At 35.9% G+C, this 24,487-nt stretch overlaps 1 protein-coding gene across 5 annotated transcripts in view; it reads left to right on the top strand.

Annotated features, from left to right (window-relative positions):
- The window catches only part of Ckn (CRK like proto-oncogene, adaptor protein), a 113,755-nt gene that overhangs the window by 65,498 nt on the left and 23,770 nt on the right, over positions 1 to 24,487 (top strand). The window contains exon 2 of one of the 5 annotated variants that reach the window (XM_076901279.1): positions 9,881 to 9,929. The exons of the other annotated variants lie outside the window; for them this stretch is intronic. The gene's annotated coding sequence lies outside the window, so the exon portion shown is untranslated. The remainder of the gene's footprint in view (positions 1 to 9,880; positions 9,930 to 24,487) is intronic. 5 annotated transcript variants of the gene reach the window in all.

Raw genomic sequence — 24,487 nt, 5'->3', positions numbered from 1 at the left:
TTTGGCTTTATTTCCGACGGGGCTACAGACTTGATAATACTTTGAGGTTTTGCTTCCTCCAACTGAGCCCGATGTTGTAGGAAAGTTAGAAATTCCTTGAAAGTGGGAATAGTGGATTCGCAACTAGCCTCCTCCCACTTTTCGATAAGCGACATGAATAATTTTTGTTTTATTATCTCTATTAATAGAGTATCCCAGTGGTCAACTGGCTCGTTTAATGCTTCGAGTGCTCGAACATGTTTCTGCACCTGATCGATAAGTGACCGCACGGAATTTTCCTTCGATAAATGTTTTAAATTTAACAATGCCTTCACATGGGTTTGACGAATAACCTTTCGATTATCGTATCGTTCTTTTAAGAGACCCCAAGCAACCCTATAATTTTCGGACGACATTTCGATCGACGCGATGACTTCCGCGGCTTCGTCCTTCAAGCAACCCTTCAAGTGATATAATTTTTCAATATCCGGAATATTATTATCGTCATCGACAAGGGATTTAAATAAATCATGAAATCCTAGCCACGATTCATATGACCCGCGAAAGCACGGCAAGTTTATTCGCGGTAGCGATCTTTTGGTGTTCTGAACTACGCTAAGTGGAGATTCACGTATACCACCTTGAATAATGCTTGCATCGTTTAGAGAACTCACTTGAGGCGATGCTTCCCTCATGAACGATGTTGCCTTCCCGTACGCGGTATAATACATTTCTTCGTATTCGGTGCAAGTTTCCGCCAGGCTGGGATCATTTAAAAGCATTTCTAATTCGACATATTGATTGCTAAACTCCGCGAGTTCTTTGTCGATGTCTTGCATTCGCTTCTCTAGACTTGGAAAGTCGCGCTCGGCTACATATCCGTCGACAAATCTTACGAAATTGCTTATTTTTCTCTTCGAGTTCGCGATTTTGGTTTTAAGTTGCGGTATACGTTCAGCCATTTCGACAATTTTAACTTATTAAGCAGTGAGTAACGACGTGGATTCGTGGATGGAATATTGGTGGCGCAATAAGCAGCTTACCTTGACGATGAACTTCGACCTTGTTGAGTATTGCGCCAGTGGTGATTCTTGGTGAATCCTGTTTGATCCACGCGTGTACGATGACTGATGAGCGGATGCCTTGGGTGATCTGATCAGAACTGCGACGTCTCAATTGATGTCCTCTCTGCTCAGTAGCTGGATCTCGACATGTAAGGGAGAGCCTCTTCTGGGTTTTGTCTCCGTTAATGAAATCAAATTCTTCTTCGACGACAGGGTTATGAGTCCACCCTGTTCCAACTCACTGCCACGTATCGGTATAGTAATGAGATATATTGCGTTTATACAAAACGCAGGGTTTAAAATAATTTGATGGTCACTCTCAAATTATTCTTGACGACAACGACAGTTATTTTGTAGCCACTTATGACTCGACAAATATCACAATTGCCAAAAGGCTCGACAGTTGTTATGTGCACGACAGTTTCGATATAGTTCAATATTCACTCCCGAATCACGTTAGTTACCGATTTCGACAATCACTGGATAAACTCAATATTGTGAGTATCCGGCTCGAAGGACCATGTTACGTCCCGACGTTTGGTTTAACGCGGGTGTGAGTTAAGGGATTAGACTTCGTTGAATAATGATCCTTAACCACTTATGTTTTTTTTATACTTTATATTTCGGTGCTGATGGGGAGTGTAGTCGACAAGGTTTGTGTTCTCGTGTAGTTGTTATTCTTCTAGTTGTTATTTTTCCCCTTCTGACTTTCTAACTATTCCGGCGTATTTAAAGGCTCGCCGGTGGATGTGTTTTTTAGCTAGGACATGCGGATTCGTCCTTACACATTTTTCGAAGTTTGGTGAGGGAAGCGGCTGTCGACTATTATTGGTTACTGCAAATTCTGTTAAAGTGACCGCCCCAAACCGTCGGTCACCCGCAGGTACCCAGTCTTACCCTCGGGTGACGCACACGTGAGTTCCGCATGTCCTAATCTTGACCGTAGCAAGCAATAAACCCAAAAAGTGCCTCGACTTGATTTATAGGAAAACGGCACAAAGATTTAAAGAAACGACGACGACCTTTAGTAGGTATGTGGAGTGAACAGCAATTGCCTCGACTTCGAAAGTAGTGGCTTTTTGGAGATTATTCCTGCTACGGACATCTGTTTGCCAAATGTGGCTATATTTAACAATGAAGTCCATTGGGACTTAACAATACGTATTGTAAACAGTAGAGAAATGCGTAATGTTTATCGTGTACTTCACTGTGAATAAATACTGCTCGAATGGCATTTTAATGGTTTGCAGGATAAGTTAAACAGGATAAGATTAGTATGGATAAATGGGTCAGTCTTTTCCGACCGACACCGAGCAGCAATAAACGTGGGGTCTTCTGAATTTATGACGCGTTCATAAACAACAATGCCAATTTTACATTGGATCGAAATCATTGGATTGGACGCGACGGTTCAATATCGTGGCCAGCTTGTTCACCAGACATAACACCTCTAGATTTCTTTCTATGGGAAACACTGAAAGAGAAACTGTACAAAAAAGTACCAACTACACCTTACGACATGCAACAGCGAATTGTTACACTGTTGTCAATAAGTGCGTCAATAAGTTCTGACAGCGATGGTCATCGTTTCGAGCACCTATTATAAACGTATGCTTCATTTACTACCAAAACTATAAGTATTATCGCCTTTTTCTACTTTCTATGACCTTCAATGGCTTCATGTTACAGGTCGCTGAACTTGTTTTAAGATGCTCTACCGTATTACGGAGAAAAAAAAACATAACGATCCATTTAAAAAGATTGTTCGGACCGACGGAACAAATAAAACGTGGAGTCTTCGAAGACTTCGTTTATTATACGTTCGTGACAAAAAGGCTATTTTTGACATTAAGACGTTTTAAGTAATTTCGTAAACGTTCGCGACCTTCGACACAATAGTCTTTAGAATATTTAATTTTAACCTCCTCAATAGGCATCGCCTGTTGTAAACGAGGGATTTCTCAAGGGTCGGACCAACATGTGCTCGCAGCGGGACATCGAACCGTGCACTTAATGAGACCGGACCGAAATCTTGACCTTAGGGAAATTCCCAAAACGTCACCGAGGAACTTGGAAGGTTCCACGTCCGTGCAGTTATCTTCCCACCCTTTTGAGACGAATTCCCGCTTCGGGCGCACAAAAGGGTGTGGACAATACTCGAAGGGGAACACTGATTGGTAATTTGCATCGTTTCGGCAAATACCAACAATGTCCACTCCCTGCACGGTGGAGGAAGCAGCGGACAAACTCCCAAAAAACTAACGAGTTAAACGTCAGTCGCTCACACACGATCAACGAACGAACAACCTCTCACAAAAACGGTCGAATTGTAGGAGAAACGTAAACGAACGAAATTTAGTTAGAATAAGCTGTCCAATATTAAGTTGGTGGACAGCATCGCGAGCAACCGCGTTCAATCGGAGCCTTACAACCTTCAAGAGGAATCAACGACGTGAAAATTCCGCGTGGTAGCTGCAACAACATCCATAGGTTAAGATTGGTTGTATTAAAATTTTATAACACAGGAGTTTTACTTGGTTATTAAAGTGTTTAGAGTAAAAAAGTCTTTTGTTGATTGCGAATGTTTTTTGTACTCTGGTAATTTGGTTAGCTACATGTCTAATTTAATTGAGGTGGAAGTCTAGGTATACTCTCACTCCACACTAGGTAACGGACTGTGTTTGGTATTGCCCACGGGTTATCGGGATGAATACCGATGGTTCGGGCTTGGCCGATTTTGCATAGCGGTGTGCCGAAAAAAAAACTATGTTCTGTTGGGCAAAAGACCACCATCCTAATAGAGAAGAAAACAGACTAAGATTTCGATTCCGTGATACTCTTTATTTCACACGTCTCAACCGCTGGAGCGCTAAGTCAGTTCTAACATATCCCAGCGAAGATCCGGAAAAATTGCAATTCTAAATCAAATATCGTTGTGGAGGTTGAGGCACACGGATAGGTCCAAATACAAACTATACCGAGTGATGAGAGAAACGGCCGAATTATGCTATTGGACAAAAATCTGAACTAGGTGGCCGCCCCCAAACCGAGGTTCACTCTCAGGCGCGGAGTTGCCTTCAAGTGATGCACGCGGAAATTCCGTGGGTCTCCATCAACGACGGGTCGCTTATGTATACGTATACTGAATTGTATTGAAGAGTTTACGGTACCTTGCTGCAGACCTTCTTTGATTGTAAATGCTTTGCTGGAGGTGTTTATGTTTTCTGTTACATAGAACTGTTTATCGTGGGTTATATGAGTTTTGTTAGGTGTGTTGGAATGTTTTTTTTTATTAATTTGTATAAAAAATTCATCTAGCCATACCGTATCGAAGGATTTTTCTAAGTCGATGAATTTTCCTCCAACGCAGTCACCCGCGTTTCTTGCTCGACATATGTCGGAGGTGAATTTTGATACTGCATGTACCGTTGAGTGCTTATATCTGAATTCAAATTGAGTTTCTGGGATTAGGTTGTTGTTAGTGTAGAATTGGTTTATCGAGTTGTTTATTGTAGTTTCAAATATTTTGCTTAGTTAGCTTGTTAGTATCTTCCCCTCCGTCTTTTTTTCTTCTCTTAATGTAGCTATTTTACAGTTTTTGGGAAAGTATGAGCGGTTTAAGCAGTTGCTAAAATAAATAATATTGCGTAGTAGAATGTGTATAGAGGTGATAAGTTTTTTAGGACTATTTAACTTTCTTAACGTGTACTGTAATTTCATGAAAGATGCGAAGTAGTTGGCTGGTATAGTGTTTCCGTCTGGATTGTCCGCTCTTTTTGTGTCATTAAAGGTGGTTATTGTTTGGTTGTTGCGTTTGTCTTTAATCTTTTGTTTATTTCATGTTTTATACATATATCATATCTATTTTCTATTTAATTATATTTGATAGCTGTTGATTCCCCATGCGACTGTTCTCTGTGTGTGCTGATTCAAAGTATGCTCCTATATATATTCGATTTTTATGTGTTTTGAGTCTAATTCTGCTTTTTTATTATTTCTGTGTTTGACCGTGGAATTTTTAGGTTGCCTGCAGTATTGTGTTCTTTAGTTCTGAAAATGTTGTTTATTGATGGGAATAATGGTTTTTTATTTGATATTTTATTGCTTTCAAAATGTCTTTAAGTTGTGCTATTAGTGTGTCGTTTATTTGTGTTATTATGTGACTTTTACTTCTTTTCAGCTTTTTTATTTGTCGTGTTATGTGTCTGTCTGTAGCGTTATAGTTCGTAGTTTGTCACTGCATGTTCTATTACGTTTCTGATGTTTATGTTAAGTAATTGTAGGTAATCGTGCGATGGCTTAGATTTTAATATTTTTAGTCTGTTGGGGGCGGGTATAGTGTGAATTTGTAATCTATTATCAGCTAAACATATATATCAATGAATGTGCACTACTGGCCGGGAAGGAGCAGGTTATTGTGTGTAGTAACGATACTTTATATTTTATCTAATTTGCGGTTATTCAATATGAGATTGCCATTCCTCTTGTATTCTTTATAGGATTGTTCCAGGAACTATGTTTGGCATTCAGATCGGCTGCTATGTTGTAATTGTTATTATTATCCTATAGATTCAGTGAGTCATTAATTCTTTTTTACCGTTACTGATTGCGTAAGTAGTTATTATATTGTATATAAATTATTATTGTTTTGGATTTTTAGTTGTATTATGGTGACATCTAGGGTTTGGTTTGGTTGAATGGATTTCATTTTTATGTTTACTGTTCTTTACCAGTATAGCTATGTATATATAGTCTTTGAAGTTTAGTCGGTGTCTGTCGTTTAATGTTGTTTTGCAAAGGAGGGCAAATATCGGTGTTAGTTCCCGACGTTTGGTTTAGCGTGGGTGTGATTAAGGAATTAGACTTTGTTGAAAAGTGATCCTTAACCACTTATGTTTTTTATAGTTTATATTTCGGTAACTGATGGGGAGTGTAGTCGACAAGGTTTGTGTATGTATATCGTACGGTTGTTACTCCTTTAAGACTCTCGACAAATTCCTTTTGAGTCTCGACAAATTCTTGTTACGCACTCAACAAATTCACGACAAAATCTTGTGTTTCTCACGACACATTGACTCTCACGAAAAATTGATTCTCGACAAATACTTGTTATTCTCCTGGTCTCTCTTACTATTCCGGCGTATTTAAAAGCTCGCCGGTGGGTGTATTTTTTAGCTAGGACATGCGGATTCGTCCTTACACATTTCTCGAAGTTTGGTGAGGGAAGCGGCTGTCGACTATTATTGGTTACTGCAAATTCTGATAAAGTAACCGCCCCAAACCGTCGGTCACCCGCAGGTACCCAGTCTTACCCTGTAGGAAAACGACACAAAGATTTAAAGAAACGATGACGACCTTTAGTAGGTATGTGGAGGAAACAGTAATTACCTCGACTTCGAAAGTAGTGGCTTTTTGGAGATTATTCCTGCTACGGACATCTGTTTGCCAAATGTGGCTATATTTCGAACAATAAAGTCCACTGGGACTTAACAATCGGTCTTGTGTTTGCCTAAGAATTTTATCATGCATGCTCTTCTTTCGTTTGAGATTAGTGTTCATCTCTAGTACATCCAGTTTTTTGTATTCTATTTTTTCTGTGTTATTCGTTGGCTGGTTTGCGGTGTTGCAATGGGACGCCATTTAGAATTCTATGATTGGGGCTTGGGCTATGATGTTAATTTTATTGCTATTTGTTCCTATTTAGTTTGCTATTTTTGACAGGTGGCTGGTTACAGTTATTTCAAGTATCGTTTTATCTGTTCTATGAGTACGTTCGGGGTCGGAGTAGCGCTTAGTTTGATAGTATTTTCACCTCTTACTATGGAACTGTAATGATTTGCCCGTTTTTATGATTGTACCTGTTATTTTTTTGTTTTTCTTTCTTCTTTTTATATATTTACTGCTGTTATTTTTTGCTGGATTTTTCTCTCTGTTCTTTAAGCTTTCCGCTCATCTTTGGGCTATTCTTTAAGCTCCTGGGTTAGTAAGAATGTTACATTTTACGCATTGGTAGTTTAAATTACAATTAAATATCACATGGCCTATTCGTCGGCAACGTTTGCATCGCACGCGGACATTTTTTGATATTTTTCCCACTTTATGACTACGTGTAGTATCGTATGTATTTTCCTTACATTATTTATTTACTTACTCCTTATATTATTTATGTTACTGTTATTCTTCTATGGACCGTCTGGTTATAAATTTGTTGAACGATAGAAATTCGAAATTCTCAATTTTTTGGTTTTACTTCGACTGTCTTGACGTCGCCTTCTAGATCCTTTAATAACAATGTGGTGTTTTTTTTTCTATTTTGAGTATGTAAAATATTCTATATTGGGGTATGTAAAATATTCTATATATGTGGGTATTTTGGTTTGTATGTAAAATATTCTATATTATTGTGTTTTAATGTTTCACAGGCAATTTTCTATTCTGGTAATGCACTTGTTTGTAAGATTCTTTTGTTGGCCGACATGTTTTTGATGTTGAAGTCTTTGATTTTTGAAGATAGTACGTTAATTATTGTTGATCCTATTACCGTAGTATGTGGTATGATTGATGGGAGTGTTTTGTCTAGTGTTTGTTATTTTTCTGAGTTTTATACCTAATTTGTCGTCGTTTTGCAGGGTTTCTTGGGTTTTGACGCTTGGTGGTTCGATTTCGCTGGGTCCTGGTAGTTGTTTTTCTTGTGCTCTAATCGATGAGGGATGCTGCCGGCTCCTTTTTATCGTTATCTTTCTCCATTTATCGTAGCTGCTGTCTTTATTATCGCTGTCCTCATTAATGTAGTCCATGACCTGAGTTTCAGGTTGTTAACTTTCTTTTGCAGTGTTGTTTATACTGTTTTGTAGGTTTTCAACTATAGCGGTTAATCTTTTGTATTTTTCTAACAGGTCTTTGTATGTTGGTTTCTCGTTTTCTTCGTCGCTGTCCGTTTTTAATGAGGTTATTTTTTCTTTTAGTTGTTTCATATTTGCGATGGTGTTTTCTTTTTACTGTTTATTTTGTTATTTCCGTCTAATTAGTGTTGGTACCAGACTTATTCTCTTGTTTGGTCTTTTGTTGCTTATAATTTGTCTGATCTGTTGTTTTAGTTTGTTGTTCGTTATGTGTAATTTACATAATGTGGTTTGGGGGGTTGTTATCCCTTATTTAGTCTTTTGTGTTCTTTATGATTCACCATTTGTCCCATTGCGTTATTGTTAATCGAATGTTATTAACTATTGTTTATAATTTTAGATTTTAGCACTAACATTGCAACATTGAACTTTTTTTTTTCCTTTCACTGTTGGGCGCTACCGCGCACGGTCGTGAGCTTCGCTTGCTTATGCAGGTCACTTCAATCCTTTTTCGGCTTTTAAGGGCACGTCGAGGTGACTCCGATACGTTACTACTTTCGGGTCAAAGTTTGGGGTTATTCGTTTATAACATAGGTCTATTAGACGGTCATATATTTATTTTGGAATCTTTTCTATCATTAAAAATAATTACCTAAGTAGGAGATCAAAGTTTCGGTAATTTACAATTTTTGCCTCGTGAGATAAGTTTAAACTTTTTATTACTGCACCTGTTTTCGAGTTTCAGCCAGCCAAGAACGAAAAGTGTTAAGTCCCAGTGAACTTTATTGTTTGAAATATAGCTACATTTGGCAAACAGATGTCCGTAGCAGGAATAATCTCCAAAAAACCATTACTTTCGAAGTCGAGGTAATTACTGTTTCCTCCACATACCTACTAAAGGTCGTCGTCGTTTCTTTAAATCTTTGTGCCGTTTTCCTATAAATCAAGTCGAGGCGCTTTTTGGGTTTATTGCTTGCTACGGTCAAGATTAGGACATGCGGAACTCACGTGTGCGTCACCCGAGGGTAAGACTGGGTACCTGCGGGTGACCGACGGTTTGGGGCGGTTACTTTATCAGAATTTGCAGTAACCAATAATAGTCGACAGCCGCTTCCCTCACCAAACTTCGAAAAATGTGTAAGGACGAATCCGCATGTCCTAGCTAAAAAACACATCCACCGGCGAGCCTTTAAATACGCCGGAATAGTTAGAGAGTCCAGGAGAATAACAAGTATTTGTCGAGAATCAATTTGTCGTGAGAATCAATGTGTCGTGAGAATTACAAGATTTTGTCGTGAATTTGTCGAGTGTGTAACAAGAATTTGTCGAGACTCAAAAGGAATTTGTCGAGAGTTTTAAAGGAGTATCAACCGTACGATATACATACACAAACCTTGTCGACTACACTCCCCATCAGTTACCGAAATACAAACTATAAAAAACATAAGTGGTTAAGGATCATTTTTCAACAAAGTCTAATCCCTTAACTCACACCCACGTTAAACCAAACGTCGGGAATTAACATATGTATCGAACGTTGTATATAGATATTCCTCTAGAAAACTCGTATTTCACCGCTGGTGCGATTCCAAGTTAAGCTGTTAAACAATATACTAAGAAATTTGTGTTCGTCTGTTGATTGTATGTCCAAGTAATATTTTTACATTATTATTACACTCAGAGCGATTCGTAAACACGACGGTTCTCTAGCCAGCCTGTTTATTCAGTTTCACCAAAATCAGCGGGATTGATATTCTTGTTTGACTTCGCTGATGTAAAAGAAATATTTTCTTATCTAAAGAAGACTTTCTAAAGGTTGAAGTTAGATTTGGTGGATTTTGGAAACATTCTTCAAAAATGTGGCGACATTCGCTATTGCACATACTTCGTAGCGTTACGCGCTTCCGAGTTCTTCAATCGAGGTTGCGATGTTATGTTTTTCTATTATTATATAATTATTTATTATATAATTAGTAGATTGTGTTCTCTCCATAGGTGGCGACATCTTTATTGATTGGATCTATTGATTGGTGATTTCCAATTGGTACGTAGGCTTCCTTTATTCTGTTTTTATCAACTACTTCAGCATTATCGTTGCCTATATTTACATTTATTGTATAGGGAAGTGTTAGAGTGCATTATTTTTGTAGTGTATGCTTCCCTGGTGACTTAAGTAACTAATTGTTTTTCCGGTATCATAATTGATTGGTGTTCAATGTTTTCTACCATAACCATACCTTTTCTAAAGTTTCTCTAGTTATTTATCTATTTATAGATTATTAACATAGGAGATAATTGGTTTATCTGATGGTTAAATGCTTAATGGGCTGTGCGGCATTCATCCATGTACCGTAATTTGTATTATGGTAAGAGAACATTGCTTGAAACAATCAATTGTCTAATTCTCTTTCCTTTGGTACATAACAATCTAAGCTATCATCAATACAGGAAACCTTTGGACAATTATTCAATCTATATCGCTAAATTTATTGACCTTGGAATATGTTGTCAACATATTCCGTTCGGACAGATAACCATGTTTTTCATAATGTATTGATATAAAATTGCCACAATAGACGTTGTTTTAATCTGTGTGAGAAGAAGTAATAATGTTCTTTGCAATAAAAGAATTCTACCTCTAATTCTGTCTCGCTTGCTTGTTTCGCATATCTTGCTGTGCAAGAATACGTCCACATTGAAATTGCGTCGAACAATCAGAGCAGCGATGACTCCAAAGCGTAGACGTACATTTTCTGGTTTTTAAATAGATGTTAGAAAAGTGTTGTCGCACGATTAAGACGAACGAAGAAATAATAAAGTATCTAAAAAAATAAAAAAAAAAGGATAATCGGTGCTGTAAAATGGCTGGAATAAATTTCGAACGACTAGTTAAATACGCGAGTATTTAGTGTACTGGTCTTTATATGCGCCGTAAAATTTAAGGGCTATCCGGAAATTCTGTCCGCCTTTAGAGTGAAACAAAATAATACATTTTTCATACCTTAAATAAATTTTATGAGATAATATAATTGCCATCATTATTTACTACTTGTTGTCAGCGTGATGGCAATTTCTACATCCCATTTTTGAAAAATTTCTTATCCGTAGGGTGCAAAGTCTGGGAAGTATGATGAATGCGACAGAATTTCCCAACCTAACTCTAGTAAGTTTCTGAAGGTGTTTCGAAAACAGCATATGGCCTGGGCATTATCATGAACCAGTACGATGCCCTTTGTTAAGTCCCAGTGGACTTTATTGTTCGAAATATAGCCACATTTGGCAAACAGATGTCCGTAGCAGGAATAATCTCCAAACAGCCACTACTTTCGAAGTCGAGGTAATTGCTGTTCACTCCACATACCTACTAAAGGTCGTCCTCGTTTCTTTAAATCTTTGTGCCGTTTTCCTATAAATCAAGTCGAGGCGCTTTTTGGGTTTATTGCTTGCTACGGTCAAGATTAGGACATGCGGAACTCACGTGTGCGTCACCCGAGGGTAAGACTGGGTACCTGCGGGTGACCGACGGTTTGGGGCGGTTACTTTATCAGAATTTGCAGTAACCAATAATAGTCGACAGCCGCTTCCCTCGCCAAACTTCGAAAAATGTGTAAGGACGAATCCGCATGTCCTAGCTAAAAAACACATCCACCGGCGAGCCTTTAAATACGCCGGAATAGTTAGAAAGTCAGAAGAGGAAAAATAACAACTAGAAGAATAACAACTACACGAGAACACAAACCTTGTCGACTACACTCCCCATCAGTACCGAAATATAAAGTATAAAAAACATAAATGGTTAAGGATCACTATTCAACGAAGTCTAATCCCTTAACTCACACCCGCGTTAAACCAAACGTCGGGACGTAACACCCTTCCTATTGAACATCGCCGGCCTCTTTTCTTGGAGTCCGAATTTAACTCGTATGTTCCACCGTATACATAACGTACTCTTGCTCATGCTCAACTTCGGTTTAAAGGTGGAAGGTCCGATTTTGTTCCGTGCAAGCAGAGATGTGCATATGATGTTCGATCATTCAAATTCTTTTCACTTAACTCATGTGGCACCCATCTAAAATATTTCGAAATGGTTTGTTGAGCTGATGTTGTCAAAAAAGAATTTAGTTTTAATATGATCTTGACAGTATTAAAAGTTCAAATTCTGATCAGACAGAATTTTCCGGTAGAGCTAAAAATGTAAGAGACCCGGTACACGTGGTCGTGAAATCTCGGTATTATAAATTTTTTGTCCTCACACGTAAACGTACTTGTATTCCATCATTTCCATATGTTCCAACTACTTGAGTAATGTTGCAACGAACCACTATTGGACTTTTTTAAAGACATCAAGTCTCTAGATCCTCTTCCAGCGGTAGAGGACTTTTGCCAAGTCACTATCGAATTTTCGAAAGTTATGTCGCGAATACCAAATATTATGTCGTTACGTAACAATTAAATAAAATTTAATAGAATAAGGTTGTCTCAAATACAAATGACAGAAACGCAAGTATGATAGGTGAGTGGTGACCTTCATAATATGTACATGACGATGGATATAATAAACATATCTATATGACAGAGTTATTTAATATAAGTTATAAGAGACGAAGTACCCCATTAAATTAATTGCAACACGTAAGCATATATGATAATAAATATTCATTTATTATATTAATAATAATTGCGCGCGCGCGCGTGTGTGTGTGTGTGTGTGTGTGTGACAGTAATAAGATTAAAGCTGTCAAAAAGCGAATAATGTCAGTGCTATTTTACTGCACTTGTATTTAATTAAAATTTATTATAAGATTTGTTTACATTTGTAAAACATCGAATCTAAATTTGGAGAACAGATATGATTTTTGAATGAATGTTTAATTTACCATCATAATTACCATAAATAATTAAGAAAGTTTCAATTATTTATAGCCAATAATATATAATTTGCAGTATTTTTAAAATCCTACTTGAAAAGGAAATGCTATTCAGAAATATATTAATTATTGTTCCCAGAAACGCATTCATTTCGAGATGCAATTAAAGATTTACGTTGTGTACAGAGCAAAACTTTATTGGAACTAATGAAAATTACTAAATGTGAGGATGGGAATTCTACCGAAACTTGCCGATGTTGTGTTATGACTGTGTAAGAAAGTTGAAAATTAAAAAGTTAAGTACGACTAAGATAAACAAAAGATCTTCGGTAATCTGAAATTGCCAATTTTCTTTTAAACTGTAGGTAAGAAAAGTAGGAGACAATTTATTTTTTTGCCCAAATTCAGTTCGCCTTCGAGGTGAACGCACCTTTATTTTTCTCTATACCTTTTTCTTAATCTTTTTGTACACCTATGTATTTTATTGAAGCGCGTTGCTTCGATTTGCTGTAGAATGAAAGAGGAAAGAAGGAAGAAAAAGAGAGGGAAGAACGTTTCGTCCTGGGTCTGGTAGTGGACTCATCAGTAAGGCTACCTAGCGGGCCCTGCTTTAGACGCTGGGTTATTAGGGACAGGTCAGGAGTTATGTAATATATATTGGATAGATAATTGTGTACTATCGCGAAACTGTAAGTGGTGCTGTTCCTGTAGTGGCGAGCGTCGGGAGGCCGCCACATTTATTAACATTTTGACCGATGATATTGATATTCTCGTTATTTAATTTTCTGTTCACCTATAAACCTTTGAATTCGATTTTGAACTAATTCTGTGTTGCGGTTTATTTACCTTTGCTTACTAGATCTATCTTACGATTCTAGTGCTTAGTATCTCGAAAGAATTTTCCATAATTATAGGGTTTAATCTACGTGGTAGGATGTGATTTATTGAAGAATAATCGCTCGCGATTTTTCTTTGTTTGCAGCGGTCATCTTTTCGATCGATACGCAGTGCCATTCATTGTGCCGAGTCATGGTACCTTTCCTTAAAATACGCAGGTAGCTCGGATAGAATACAGAATAAGTACTAGAATAGTACAGAATAAGTTCTACGTTTATGAGAAAGGTAACGAACCTGCCTGGTATTTATTATATCATAGAATGACGATGGTCGTCACCCTGTCTTAGGGGCAAGAAGCATAACAGGAAGAAAACAGGCTCGGTGTTGAGCGACCGAGCGGATGGTATCTAAGTGGTTTTATGTTTATGAATCTTTACAAATTCGAAGCAACCCTTAAGACCTCAATCTCTGCGTCTTTCATTACGAAATTAATCATGAAAAAGGTAGATAAATAAGCACAAACATAGGGCTTAACTACATACATATTAACTTGCAACGGTACGGGACAAAAAAGTAATGTATATTTTATCCTTTTTTTATTCCATTTGTTTGTACAAATTACAGGGTTTTCGATGCATGTACATACGAATTCACATTTTAGACCAATTTTGCTACTCTCGCTATCTTTACAACATCTTATTCACGTGGTTTCATTATATCGAAAAGTATCTGTAGGAACCATCTCCAAGATTGTGACTTTACTTTACAATGTATAATATTTTACTCTGTAACATCTGTACTGCATTTTGTGTGTTATTGTATGATTTAATTATTCACAGTTTCTAGGATGTATAATATGTATGCATTGCAATACACTAAGAACAAAGACGCTTTTATTGGATTTAGTTTTGTAAATTGTAATAATATTGTTGAAATTTGCTGAAATTTTTGCTGAAAATTCAAGTGATAAAAATATACCTATACAAAAAAATTGTCCGCGCTTATGTTTTTTCCAGTAGCTATACATCGTTCGCACTAATCTCCGAGCAACAAACTTCATTTTTTGTTCCGTATATAATAAATACCGGCAACTTTACAACAGTTAAGTTCCATTTAATTCCAAACACACGAAATGATTCTGTTTTCATTCACGTTCTTACGTAATTAAATCTAATCTAATTTAATGTTCATTTATACGAACGAATATGTTCTAGATGCGTAAATTTCCACAGTATTCCTACCGTTTCGTACTCGTAACAATATTACGATCGGCGATAAAAAAAATTCTATCATATCTTTCTCTTTTAGGATATTTCGTTGAATATATTTGGTCTTTCCCTAAAAATTTGATGAGTCGATCAAAGGTTCTTCTAAGACCCGATTTTTCTTCTTATTTCTCGCCGGACAGTTTCAACTAGTGTTTCTTCCTTTTCACTTTCGAAACTAACTATTGTACTTAAAATTCAGTATCATTCTCTTTTGTCATCACGTATATTTAAAATATCTTTTTCTACTTTATCGGTGTCTGAATTGTCAAGTAAATCATAATCAATTTCTGCGTTTTCATCTTTAATATCAGAAATTTCTTGGCCAGCATTCCAACATTCGTCTTTAACTTGACATTCTCTTTAACTTGACGAATGCGTCCCAAAAATTATTATATAAAGGTATAAATAAAGATATAGGTGAACGATCCTATTAGGTTGTCCAGTATGAAATGGAGCAAGGAATGCACATAATTGAATTCGATTTTTTTCCAATAAAAGCTTTTTATTTTTAATCAAAGTATGCACCCATATTATCGATACACTTTTGCCATTTTAGAGGTAACTCATTTATCTCTTTGCTGTAGAATTCTGGATCACGGGAGTCGATGAACTCTTGAAACACCATTTTGACAGCCTGTGCGGAAATTTGGAAAGAAATGATAGTCAATGGGGACAAGGTCTGGCGAGTACGGTGGGTGACGTAGAGTTTCCAACTTCAAGTCTTGTAGCTTTGACATGGTCGTTCGTGCGGCATGTGGTCGAGCGTTGTCGTGCAGGAGGATTCGAGTCATCCGATTAACTAATTTTGACTGTTTAATCGCAAGATTTCTCATCATATCGTCTAGTTGATGACAGTAGACAACAGCCGTTATCGATTGGCCAGGTTCCATAAAGCTGTGGTGGGTGACACCTGAGCCAGACCACCAAATAGTGACCATCAGCTTCTTCTAATGGATGTCCGGTTTCGGACATTGTTTTGGTGATTCATCTTTGTCCAACTATTGCGATCAACGCTTACGATTATCGTAAATGATCCATTTTTCATCACACGTAACAATTCGATTGAGAAATGATTCGGCTTTGTTGCGAGAAAGAAGGGAAAGGCATGCGTCGAGTCTTCGTTCCTTCTGTGCATCAAGATTGTTTGCTTTGATACATTGTACATTAATGATAATTCACGTGCACTTTGGCTGGGATTCGGTTCCACAGTGGCTTACAGGACGACATTATTCATCTGAGTCTTGGATCGAAATCTAACGAATGAAATTTTTTAAACCAACGAGCTACAGTAGCGTTTGTAGCCACTTAAATACCTAACACACTATTGATATTGGCGACTGCCTGCCGTGTTGTGGCTCTATGGAGGAACTCATATTTCATCAACACACGAATTTCGCTGATTTCTATGGTTTCACTTAATCGCCTATACAAAAAATAATTGAAAATTTTTTCTAACTGAAATATGAGCTAGAAAAAAGAAAAGATGTACCTTTCACACGAAAAACACTCTACCGGTCGATTCTTGTCGTGCCCTCTAGGGGTAGCACTTGCTCAGACTCTTAATTTTTAAAACTTACCACAGTATTATAATTTACCGCAGTTTTATTCACTTTTTTAGCTGACGCTTATAACATGAAATATATATGTATAAAATTGTTCACGTGTATTTGAAGGACTGTAGCGATTTTTAGAAACGGACACTAATTAGACAGTTGACGGAACCTGATTGCCAAGTGTGAATATGTAGCGAGTAGATCCATGTCGGACCGTGGAAATCTATTGTAACATTTAATATTATCGGGGAAATATTAACTAAACTAGCAACCCTAAACTTGTTCGTATGGCTACGGAATCATATCGCAAAATATAATTATTAATTTTGTTCTTGAACAAAAATAATAGTAGAATAGCGATAGACATTACATTTTAGAGAAAAAAAGAAAACAAATCGTTCAACCGATGCGATGATCGTTTCAACCTGCTTAAAGTTCGGACTCGGATCGGTCTCTGTACTCTACGCTCAGAGTCGTTCAGACGAAAAGCTGATCTCGTTCGAGTCCCTCATACGGGGTTAAAGTTCGAACCCGGAGCAGTCTCTGTCGGGTGAGACTCTCAAACTCTCTCTGCATCTGCAGGCGCTCCTGCAGCTCTATTTGTAGTCGGTCGCGCATGCGAATCGCTGGCGCTGATCTACTGTGTACATGCGTTCACTGAAACTTTTGTTTTTATTTAATTTATTTCAGTATTTATTTATTTCTTAAACTATTTATACATTCTATTTGTACTTTTTATTATTTATTATTTTTAGTTATTTGTCATGAAATGGGGCTCTTACAATAGTATGTAATAGGGGACACTGTAGTAAGGGGATCAGACATTTTTCTCTGAAAACAAACTATATTGGAATACGTGAAAAGATATTGAAAAATTCCTTTGAAACTAGAGAAAGTTAAATGATGTCAGGTTTTTCCTAATTGGACTAACTACTATACCAGCTCTATACTTTCTTCCCGCAGAGGGTTCTGCCGCGTTTCTATTGGTTGTTCCAGCAATGTAGCGACGAAATTCCAAACTTCTTCGACAGCTCCCCGGAGTTACATGTCTTTTCGTCAATTGTTACTGGTAAAGTAACATAAAGTAATATGCAACGATGTAAAAATCTGAACGAGATTATGAACGACATACCACTGATACGCTGATTAGTGAAAACTGATTGGCGAGCATTCTTTGTATTACGAGTTATTAAAGTTTATTTCGGATGAAGAAAAGAATCAATTGGATAAATAAAATAAAAAACGTATATAAGTCGATACCAATAATGGCCGTATCTATTTGTAATATGTGAAATTAAAAAATATCTTACACGGCTTAACCAATAAGATAGATTAAAATTATAATAACAATAATTAAAAATTCTTTTTTCATTTGCAAAATCTTTTTGAGAACACAATCTTTTGGAACTTCTCAAGAATTGGAAATGCTTCAGCACCTGCGGAAAGGAAAGTAGAGAATATTGGAGGCCATTAAGTTTTTCTGGTCGTTAAGACCCATTAAATTTTATTTTGAAATATAGCATAAAGCAAAGGTAGGGTTAGGTTAGGTCCGCTAATTTCATAAAACGGCTACCGTCGATCTCTCCTTTGGAGATTGTCGTATATAGCCACATTTGACAAGCAGTTATCCATAGCAGGAATAATATCGAAAAAACCATTACTTTTGAAGCCGAGTTAATTATTATTTACTACACATACCTCCTAAATGTTTTTTTGGGGGGGTTTATTGCTTACTACGGTTAAGATTAAGACACGCAGAATTCACGTATGCGTCACCCGAGAGTAAGACTTGATACCTGCGGGTGACCGATGGTTTGAGGCGGTTACTTTATCAGTAATTGCGTTAACCAATGTCCTTCAGTAGCCTTGTTCTAGCTATTCAGCGCTTGTACTAGCTAAGGAGCACTCCCACCGGCAATTATTTATAAAACCTCGTCAGCAATAGTAAAGTCAGTTAAAAACGAAACATCATAAGATACATCTACAAAAACTTGTCGAAAATATTGTAATGTATTTCATCTCCCCAACAGTTACCGAAATATAAGCTGGCAGAAATACGAGTTGTTGAGGATCATTTTCTGTCAAAGTTAATTTCTTAATCACACCAACGTTAAACTAAACGTCGGGAAATAACACTGGTGTTGAAAATGTGCTTCAAACGAACATTTGTTAACATTCCATAAAACATTGCAAAAACTTTATAAAACTGTTCCATGCAAGGCGGGCATGTCGGTGTGAATAAATATAAACTCATTTAACATTCACTATAATATCAATTAACATTCACTAATCTTTTTACTTTCTCTTCTAATTATAGTAATAAAAAAATTTCCAGGTTTAGTGGTAACTATAAATTCACTACATATATAACATCAAAATTTCATGATAGTTTAAAATTTGCAACAACTACTCCATTCCTCTTCATTCCCTAGATTTATAAAATATCAGGTATTTAGTAGTAAATATCAGGTAGTAAATATCAGATATTTAATTCGATACTGAATAAATGATAAGAACAAATTCTTGACTTTCTTATTTTGTGTAATTTGAAATTATTTATGACTCTACCTATTTGTTTATAGATCAATAAATTAAATAAAAATTCTAAATATTATATTTGACATAATACACAACACTATTAAACACATGTGAATACAAATTTGAAAGTATGTTAAAAATGTGCGTATAAGAGTTACCTTTAAATAATCATTTAGTCCATCATAGATAGCAGTACAGATTTTAAGAATAACAATTTTCGTGACTCTTTTCTGTGACTAAAATTTTTTTGCGTTGTATAAAGTCATTCTTCTATACTATTTGCTACATATATCTCTGATCGCTATATTTTGTTTTCAATCTTGAGCGAATTTAAGTTATTTAAGATTTAATAACTAATAATAAAAAGGAAAAAATAAAATAAACTAAGTTCATTTGTTTTTAGCTCTTTTAATAATAAAAAAATAGAATAACTTTAACATTACTTATTTTATTGATATTAATGGTGACTGAAGTTGGAAGAGAAAGTAATCTAACATTTAGAAGATAAATTGAGAAAAAATGGTGATATGGATGTAAATTTCAACTGCTGCAAGCTTCATAAAATACGCGTATCAACGCGTATAGGAAGTTTTTTATCTACTATTATGTTTTATGTTAAAATAAAGCTAATCATCATTGAAATGGTAATAAATGTATTAAACGATATATTTAATTGCAACTGCAGAGAAAAGTTTATTTATAGTATAATTTATTGCTCTGAATCTGAAAACTGAATTTTCAATTTATCTATCAAATAGTGTTCTTGTACAAATTCTTTGTTAACATATTGTTGAAGGTGGGATAATTGCGATTTTAATGTATTTAAAATATAGCCGCCGTCTTCTGTACTTGGTCTCAAATTTTTTTTAATCATCTTATACAATATATTTTTCAAAATTTGTTTTCTCACCTCCCGTATGGATTCTCCTTATTTGTAACTTATGATTAGGTATATTCCAAGAAGAGAACAGAGATAGGAATGTTGCTGATGCGATAGAACGGAGACACGATAACGCGACACGAGGCTAAGTGAGAACTTGATACGATTCACGAGAAGCTGAAACGATTATGCTCTCTCCGAAATCCAAACTCCGTCTGCAATGATCAGAATAATTCACGTATAGTTGTTAGCACAGAGCGTTTTTGCTGCTGACATTTACTTTACTCGTTCATTCTACTGCAGCATACAAAATATCGTCGACAATTGATAAAGAAGGATAATACGGGTTCCTTTTGTACATGATATCTGTATAATCAAACATTATTGATTGCGAGCGGCTTGAAGCAAATGAAATAAGGTTAATAAAAACAATTTAGAATAAAGTTGTCAGTTAAAATTGATGAAATTACTTTCTGAAATGATTTTGTAACTTAGATTTTATTCAATTACAATTTGTGTCTATTGACTTAAAAAAAGAAGAAAAAAACATGCGTATCGTTATTAGCTCGTAACACAAGCTTTTTACGTTAATTGCGTGATTCAATCGAACGAGTTTAATTTTAATGCTGATCTGATTTGATCTGTTTGTTCATGATTTGTCAATATTGTAATGGAGGCCGATGTCCGGTTTTGTATGTAAGTTGTAGAAGTTGTGCAGCACGCTAACAGCATCACACACCTCATTTTAGGCAGACAGTTTCTACTTGGCAATGTTTGAAGTTTTTCCACTCTTTTTTTCCTTACCGTAACTGCTTATGGCCAGTTTTATGTCGGAACGCACAAAATTGTAATTGTAGCGATTAATTTTTGCAAATAAGCCATAAAGAATTACAGTTCATTTCACAGGTGCGCGAAGCATTTTGATGAAGGTAATAAATTGTAGACTCGTTTCGTTCACTTTTTAAGTATCTTGAAGAAACGATTCGAAATGGAAACTGTGTATTTTTTGACGTGAATTGATTTTTTTTAGAATAAGTTCTACGTACACATAATTACATACATGTACCCGGGTGGTGTATCCATATGCTACAACATCTTCTCTTCCCACTCCTTCAACTTTTTATGGCACTCTTTCATTTGAAATGCATAATCATTAGAGAGACGATAATTAGATGAAACATTGAGCATCTAATAGTTTTAATTCATTTATTTGATTTATATACATGCATACTTCACCGTCTTAAAATGATCACGCCTCGTAATCGATGCAAGCTAGAGTAGGATATCAAAAGTCAAGTATAAATAAAAGATGTATTACCATTCTCCTCTAACAATTTACTTGATAATTTTTTGAAAAATTAATTTAAAAATACATGTTTGATCTATTGTTCTTTTTCGACGGTGAAAGTTTTACGATAGGATCTTTCGACAAGGTGCAGCTGGCGTACGTGCGACTCTAGATAACAAGAAGTAACCTGTACTGATCATAAATCCATTAAGCTGCTCGGAGTCGTCGTCTTTTGTTGTATGTTTATTTTAAATTAAGCGTTAATGAATATCGATAATGGTATATATTTTTCTCTGTAGAATATTACTTATTCGCAAATATTATATATTTTACTAAATGTACAGTTATTTATTCTTCTAACAATACTATTGAGAACACTTGACATTATCGGTGGACACATGTATTTGCATTTCATGCCTTCTTTTGTAGTTTCGTTCCAATGACTCGTTATCTTATGTAATGTTCCATTAAAAACTGTTCCTAAAAACCATTTTAGGATGATGAAAAATTCTATAATATTTATTACGATTATATTATACTGATAAATAAATTTCTTAATTTTAAGAATTCGAAGATATTAATATTTTTCTCGGTTTTCTCTCTCTCTCTCTCTCTCTTTCTCTCTCTCTCTCTCTCTCTCTCTCTCTCTCTCTCTCTCTCTCGGTAATTCTTTTTATAAGGAAATATTTCAATTTGAAATTTGCGGTCAATAATTCTATGACCAACTACTGTTAACTTGAGGTATTTCCACGTGGAAAGTTGTTCGACGTACCGCGTTTTTGGAAACCTACGCGTACAAGTATTACCGGAGGCTACCTACGCCGTTCTCCGGAAACTTGTCCACCCACCTTCGACCTCGCCTTCTTGCATTCGCCGTACCAACGACCAACAGCACGTTGGTGTCGCCAACTCGAAGCTTTACCCAACACCGAACCTTTCCGACAGTCTTACCCGGTTATCTTTACGCTTTCCTTCGCGATATTCTCAGCGTATACCATTTCTTACATGCTCGATTATTTCCGCAATGAAAAGTGAATCGTTTAACGATCGAAGTCTTGTTAAAAAAATACGATAGTTGCTCGGGTTAACTTAACGAAGTGGTAGAAATAGTGCTGCGTTCCATAAGAGAAACCATATAGTTGGTTAATGGTTAGCGCAACGCGAAACTGTCTCGAAATTATCGTATCGTCGGAGAAATTATAGCTAACTTATTTAATTATAAAATTATAGTTATTTTTAATCGTCGTTAAAAAGAAAGAAACGAAAGTTGATAAACTTTTCCTCATTTTAAATTAAGCCATTTCTACCGTAAATGGCGATCAGCGCTGTTACGAGCTGCCTGGGCCCCCCGCCCTTACCGCCTGGGAAGCAGAAGTGTTCGAAAACGTTATCGTCGACTTATAAAAGCTTTCATGATCCGGCCATCGAAGCCTGGATACCAAGTGGTGTTCTTGAAACGTCAAAAATGATGCTTCAACCACGGCAACGTAATAGTCCACTGATTTCCGTGATTAGCAAAGGAAATTTAATCAGAAGCTGCTCCGAAGGTAACTTAAGTACACGCAAAACGAGTGCAGTGTTAACCGCTACTCCCCTCGATAAGTGTATCCAGGCGATTTACGGCAGTTGGAAAAATCTCCTGCATCGTAAGTGTAATGTTCAGACTATTCAACATAGTCGCGCTTAAAAATAGATCAAATAACTTATACATATAACAAGTTCATCGTGTCTGGAATCGCCGTTATAGGCCGATGTGATGCGTGGTATGGTTTATATCTAAAAATAATAATTGTATCTTTTATTAACAGCTATCGAATGAAATATAAACGAAAATACATTTTGAAAAAATAATGAACATGCTCCATGCAATCACGGTTAATTTAAAAAGTTGCATGTTTACAGGAAAATACCTTCTTATATTCTACTAAGCAAAAGTAGAAAATTGTTGGCAACAAATACAGAAAAATGATTGCATCGTATGCAACGGGTCGTCCTCGAACTTATAGTTAACGAACCCTTGTATGTATGATTTAATTATAATATATTCTAAAAAAGAAAGTAGATCTGGTACAATGCCTTAATCCTTGAGTAACTTATATCATTTATTTTACTCTATATGTTTCTTCTGTTTCTCTATGTCAGTCTACAATTAAAAATGCATCGCTCGTCTATGTAGGTATAAACAAATTAAACTATAATTTAGTTAAAAATTTTATTCCAATCGTAATTATTTCGCCTTTAGTGCTGTTACAATATCTCAAAGATACTACCACTGAATGAATTTAACTTAGACATCTGAATTTCTTTCAAAAAAATATACAATGGAACAAAATTAAAGTATTTCGTATTGAAAGATTGCTAATATTTAAACTGTTATAATTTCCCATTGAAAAATTGTACAATTTTATTTCAACTCATTTTAATTCGTGAAATTTACAACCTTGAACTTTATTTTTAGCTTCTTTTTCTTTTCTTTTCAAATTGTACAAATTCAAACAACTCTATGGAACTTAAGAAAGACCGTTTTTAGGAGATTCGTGATGAAGTGGTTTTACAAGCAGAAACCTCCGCTTTACGAGGCTGCCTAAAAAGGTGGCTCAATCAAAAAGGTGTTATCACCGTTTTATCGCACTTTAAACAAAAAGTAGGCTGCCACGAAGAAACTTGTATCTTATATATAGTCTGTATTTAAGTATCCGTTTAACGTATGCACAAGCAAAGCAAAGAAGGGGTAATGATACTCATTTCTATCTGTGCACACTAAATACACAGATTTGACACACATTAATTACAATAAAGCTTGTGATTATAAAAATCGTAGGTACGTGAAATTTTGGAAGATTATTGTAAAGGGGAGACCTTCCTTTACATAGTTATCAAAAATTTGTTAAATTTCGTAGAATTCTATAAATTCTATTTTTCTTAAAAAGAAAATATAGTTCAAAGTTGTGAAAATGAAAACACGTACAGTTTTTTGAATTCAACTAGTTTTTGTTAATATAAAGTTAATTCTCTTTAAACGCATGTATTTATTTTAAATTAAATTTTAATCTAAGGATAAACTCGTTTCGCTATCAAAACATTGAACGATTATGGTTATTCGTTCTGTTTGATATTGCTCGTGGCTATTGGTTGGAACGGCGATGGTTCGAGCTAAGTCAGTTCGTCGAGCAACCATTCTAAAAAACGCGAATGGTATGAATGGAAACAGTCGAATTGCGCTATTGGATAAACATGTGAGAACTAAGTGGCTGCCCCCAAACTAAAGGTCTCAGGTACCGAGTTTTTAAGAGGCAGGTTAACCAAACCATAATATATCGAATTCTAGCGAATTAATAATACTATTAACAGATTTCATGGCAGAGTTGTT

This window comes from Xylocopa sonorina, chromosome 9, assembly GCF_050948175.1.
Source record: "Xylocopa sonorina isolate GNS202 chromosome 9, iyXylSono1_principal, whole genome shotgun sequence".
NCBI lineage: Eukaryota > Metazoa > Arthropoda > Insecta > Hymenoptera > Apidae > Xylocopa > Xylocopa sonorina.
The sequence above is the reverse complement of the archived record's forward strand: the minus strand, read 5'-3'. Positions and strand labels throughout refer to the sequence as shown.